Source organism: Amphiura filiformis, chromosome 5 (genome assembly GCF_039555335.1).
Source record: "Amphiura filiformis chromosome 5, Afil_fr2py, whole genome shotgun sequence".
In the NCBI taxonomy this organism is placed as follows: domain Eukaryota; kingdom Metazoa; phylum Echinodermata; class Ophiuroidea; order Amphilepidida; family Amphiuridae; genus Amphiura; species Amphiura filiformis.
The window spans coordinates 79254715-79260370 of NC_092632.1; the positions used below are offsets into that span (position 1 = coordinate 79254715).

Genomic DNA, 5656 nt, shown 5'->3' on the forward strand with positions numbered 1-5656 from the left:
TGCAGAGCTTATTTTCAGTCATGGATCATACTGATAAATTTCGCGAGGGGGAGGGAGGGAGGGAGTGAGATACTTAAGTTGAGACTGAACAAGCGAGAGTGGGAGGGGTGAGGAAGAAAGAGAGGAGAGGGACTAGAAAGAGAAGAACTCGAGAGGAGAGAGTAGGGACCGGGGACGGGGAGGGAGTGGGGAGACTGATCATAGGGGGGGGCAGGAGGAAGCAAAATAGGGAGATACACATTGATACGAGGGAAGGGCGACACTGTGGCCCTGCACAAGTGCAATGGGGCGCGACAGGCTCATAAGCGGACCTTTTGTGATTGAAGGGCTTATTTTCAACGTTTTTACAGAAAAAAGTGGACCTTTTCATTCGGATTTGCATTTTGTCATAATAATGTGAATCAATTTATCACTGTCAAACACGAGAGGGCGCTAGACCATTAAAACAGCGGTCGGACACCGGTGTTCAATACTATTTTATCTCCAGCCTTTATGGGCTTTATTGACACAGGCAATTACCTCTATTGAAATAAGCTGATTGGTACTTCAGAGTTAACAATGAAGTCAGATTACAGTAAACTTACTGAATCCCTTGCGTTTTCGTATCTGAACAATAGAGTTACGGAAACTGGAAAGATAAAAAGACCCTTAGCCAAATCCATATAAGCCCACAGGTAAAACCCATTCCCCAAATAAAGTTGTTATTTCATTAAGTTATATTGAGGAATGTTTGATATTATGTTATCGCCAAACCTCCTCTGTGGACAGAGTGAAACGCGTGAATATTTCTTCAAAAGAGCACATCTTCAAAAGTTGTGAATCGATTGAAATATTTTTTTCGGTTTATTAAAGCTAACAATTAAAGAATTATTTACATACCAAAATATATTTTCTCAACTTTTCTAAAATAGGAGAAAAAGAGATTTTTTAAACCTGTACAAGTTCGATGAAATCGTCTTATGCCATAAAAATGTTTCATTATCGTCTTCATTTATAGCGATTCCCAATCTGACCTTAAGGCAGCTGTGTACTCTCAGACATGCATGTAGTAAAAGTGCCATAACTTTGTAATTATTCACGCAAGACATATAAAAGTATACATTTTTATAAAGGCAATACTTATGAATCTTAATATAAATACAGATTTGGTGTAAAAACAATAATTATGAAGAAAATCACAAAAAAGTGAGTTTTTGGCAATTTTTGTTCGGTACATCATAACAAAAAAACACTCTTTCCAAAAATGTTTGTTTTGTTTTTTTCTTAATCTTGAGACACCATTCCAAAAACGGTTGTTTTAGTTTTTGATATTGGCCTTATTTTTTGAGATATTGACCATATAAGAAATCAAAATGAACTTTTTAAAATTCACAAACGCCTATTTGCACAAAATGATACCTAAAATCGGAAATAGATCAAAATATAAAAAAATGAGAAAACCGTTTCTTAAGTCGATCATGCTTTTTATGATGAGCATAATTGCTTACCTATAGATGTTGTATTTATTTAGTTATCGTGTACCTAAAGCGTCATTTTACCGAGAAAATGAACATTGAAATAAAGGCCGTTGAAGTTTAAAGTGGTCACATTTTGCACTTTGATTGAAGCTCACAAGGGAAGGCGGCAGTTCTAGTTTTTCTACCTTACATTACGTGAACATCGGGTAAATCAACAGCCCCTTGAGAAGTTTGGGCGAAATCTATTCATATCTTGATGTTTAAGGATACGATACACGATTTACCGACAAGTTACTCATTTCGGAAAGCGATCATGAATTTTGAAGAAAAAAAAGTTTCCACAGGCTTCGATTGTACTCGAACCAACGATTTCAAGAATTATTGATTATGAGTCCCGGTCTTTACCGCTCGTCCACGGAGGCAGATGATCAGAGGAGTGTAATAATAAAAGATAAATCTCATAATGCTATCTTTAGCCTTTTGTTTACATAAAAATGATGCATTTTGTAAAGATAGATTGGCCGTTTTATGCATAAATAGCACGAACGTTTGGAAAAGGCCTCAAACAAATAATAAAGACACTGATACGATGATGAAATTGCATAAATCGGGGAATTTCTGCGTCGCAATGTTTTGTTTTGATTTTAGGAATTTGACCTATTATCATTCGAAATCAACAAAAGATATTTCAGCAGTATATGGCCAGATTCTTTCTCTAGAATGTTTTGAACATGTATGTGAAATAGCTTCAACAATGGTTTGCTGCATAATGGTAAAAACAGCTTTGACCTGAAAAAGGGCGAGAAATTCAAAATTGGTGTAAAACGTTTGGTTTTTGATCGATTACAAAAATTCATTTTTGTCATTAACAGAAATTGTGTCTGGCGTGGATTACACTACAATTTTTATTCTTAGGGCTCTTTGATTTCTTCAAATGTTTTTTTATAATGATAGAGTGAATCCCCTGGCCCTCTATAATTACGCACAAAAGATCGCCTCCCCTTAAATCGGGGGAAAGAACTTGAAAAAATTCACATTTTATCAGCTAAAACGGAGCCATTTGACCAGCTAGGTTTTTATGAAATCAGTGCTTCCGTGGTGCTTCCATAAGATGCGCCGCGCATGCAGATAAGCGTTGCGTATGCGTAGCGTATCTGTGCGTTAACAAATTGCGCGTCTACAAAACGCGATGCGTTGTTGCGCGCATATACCCCGGTGGTATTATAGAAGGAGGTTCAACAGAAAAATCCTAATTCAACGCGAGTCATCACTTGAATGGATTTAATCAGTGCAGTCCCTCAAACACTTTTTTTGATGTTTATGATCGTTATGCGACAATATCGATCATCTATTTTAAAATTTAATTTAAACAGACCCCCCCAGGCGACCCGTACCGGAAATGGATGGTATTAGTGCCCTTTTGCATCGGTCACATGATCTTCGATTGCGTCATTGTGTTTCCGAGTTCAAGTTGATTTACTAGCGAAAACCTGATCGAATTCCCTCATTTCCTTCCAAAGTTACGGTGAATTTATGTATTTTTCTGATCATGATTAGTAATACTGGCGGGTGTCTGCGGGACTTTTAAACCAGTGGAAATGATTTGGAAAGGTTTTCCAAGACTGGCAATGTTGTTTCTATGATCCGCCAAGCTTGGCCATAAGAAATATTGGCGTTATAAAATTACCGGAAGTAAATTGTTTTCCTTTGTTTATGGTCACGGCCACAATGCTTTGTTGGTAAAAATGACGTCATTCTGCTTAGAAGTCGCGATAACGGTGGTTCATAACCGGCCAAGCTCAATAGATAAGAAGCTTAGCAAATCGATAGTGCACCATTCATAACTCATTACGATCATAGTACAAAGGGAACTGGGTTCGTGAATTCTCCTTCTATTAATACCTACCATGGTACAACAAAGATTTTCTTTCCTTTTAAATTACTCTAAATTGTCAAGAGTACACAGCCGCGTTAAGGGATCTAAAATGAGCGTTTATTGCGTTTCGACAGTATTTTTTGTGGGACATGAGAGCACCTCAGACCTATCGAATTGCATTCTGAATACGAAGCATGTCTGTCTGATACCAAATAATTTTCATTTTTTGAAAATTACAATATAATACAAATTTTATGACAAATTATAAAAATTGATATTTTTCAAATTTTTGATATATAACAGTCCTCGAAGTAAATTATATAAATCTAATGATATATTCTTAAAGTGTATGTAGCAGGAAGGAAAAACCGACGATCAATTGAAAATTTTGACCTTTCATATTGAAGATATGGATTTTCCCCAAAAGACCTAATTTTTTTTTGGTGTTTTGGGAGAAAAATCCATATCTTCAATACGAAAGGTCAAAATTTTCAATTGATCGTCGGCTTTTCATCCCACCTACATACACTTTAAGTATAAATCATCAGATTTATAAAGTTTACTTCAAGTACTGTTAAATATCAAAAATATCAATTTTAATGATTTGCCATAAAATGGGTATTAAATTGCGAATTTCAAAAATCAAAATTATTTGATATCAGAATGACATTCTTCGTATTCAGAATGCAATTCGATATGTCTGATGTTGCTCTAATGTCCCACAATAAATACTGTCCAAACGTTCATACCCCAGCCCTTAACAAAATTGAATTAAAGAAAATTAAGGCAAAATGTTTCCGCCCGGGCTCGAACCGGGGACCTTTCGCGTGTAAAGCGAACGTGATAACCGCTACACTACGGAAACGTTGTTACATACTTTTACCAATACAATCAAGTAATTCTTAAAGATACTATTTCTGCTAACAGATTTGATATTCTTGTGGCATTTATTCTTCTCTTTTAAAGTTTATGTATAGCAATGTAAACAAATAATTTTAATTATTTAAAAGCTCTTGACATTTTCAATGATTTTATAGGATCGGCTTTTTTCAGAGGATTATACAAAACATTTCATGTAGAGCCCATTGTCAATCTCAATTGGTGTATCATGCTAACTCATTAATATTCAAAAATACGTCCCTGAATCGAAATGCATTACTGGGATACAATATGTTACATCAGCTTCAATTAACCTAGGATAAATGTGGTGTGGTCAAGCAAAATCAGTCTCAAGTCGGGCATGTTCAATTTTCAGTCTTCTACATGATTGTATAAGGCATTTACAAAGCTACATTTTGCAGAAAACCCCATAGAAATTGAGCAGTTGATGTGTTTCCAAAACAAAAGACAGCAAAAGAATTAATTTCATTTGTTTAGTTGTATCTGAAAATCAATATTTCCGACTTGCGACTGATTTTGCTTGATCACATCACAAAAAGGTCAGACAAAGCTTTTTCGTTCAAACGGAAGAAACCTATATTAAAAGATCAGGGTTTAAAATATAATGTAATATATTTTCAATTGATGCTTGGAACAATGACAATGAAATTATTCTTAATTAATATTCAAACAATTTTTGACATCAATAGGATTGAGTAAAACAATTAAATAATTAGTTCTAACAGGTTATCTTTATTTCGTCATACTCTTTGACATCGTTTACGTAGTGTAGCGGTTATCACGTTCGCCCCACACGCAAAAGGTCCCCGGTTCGATCCCGGGCGGAAACATTTTTTTCTTCACATCGTAAATAAATGATTTATTTTTTATAAATAACAGTACTAAATTCTAATGGGATATGGTAAATGAGGCATTATCATTTTTTTTATAAATTGGAAAAAGCAATTGCCTTAAATTTAGCTGAAAGTCAAACTGACACACATACGTATATGTATGTAATCTAAAGACTGCACAAAAAGTAACTATCCGTGGACAGAGTGAAAAACGAGTACTTGTCTTTAAAAGAGCATATCTTCAAAAGTTGTGAGCCGATTGAAATAATTGTTTTGGTTTATTAAAGCTAACAATTAAAGGTTTCTTTACATTTCAAAATATATTTGATGAATATTTCAGAAATAGGCTAAAAAGAGGGCACAATGAGGGGCCTCTTTTTTTTGGACACCCTGTATGACTCTGCTAAAGAGCGCTTACAAATTCATATGTTACTGGTACTGGAATGGGCAGCATTCTGGAGAGGCAGAAATATGAAACTGGTAGCGTAAAGTAGTTGTAATGATATTTGTTTGTTTAAGGTGGTATTACACCCCTTGATAAATTTGTGACTATTTTTGCATTTTTCTCAAAAAATAATAACACACTGGTA

The 5656-nt window shown here is 35.0% G+C and overlaps 2 non-coding genes across 2 annotated transcripts; one reads left to right on the forward strand and one right to left on the reverse strand.

Annotated features, from left to right (window-relative positions):
• Window positions 1-4125: 4125 nt before the first annotated feature.
• On the reverse strand, window positions 4126-4198 carry Trnav-uac (transfer RNA valine (anticodon UAC)). The gene has a single exon. It is a non-coding gene; the product is annotated as a tRNA-Val (tRNA).
• Window positions 4199-4990: 792 nt separating this feature from the next.
• On the forward strand, window positions 4991-5063 carry Trnav-cac (transfer RNA valine (anticodon CAC)). Its single transcript has one exon. It is a non-coding gene; the product is annotated as a tRNA-Val (tRNA).
• Window positions 5064-5656: the final 593 nt, after the last annotated feature.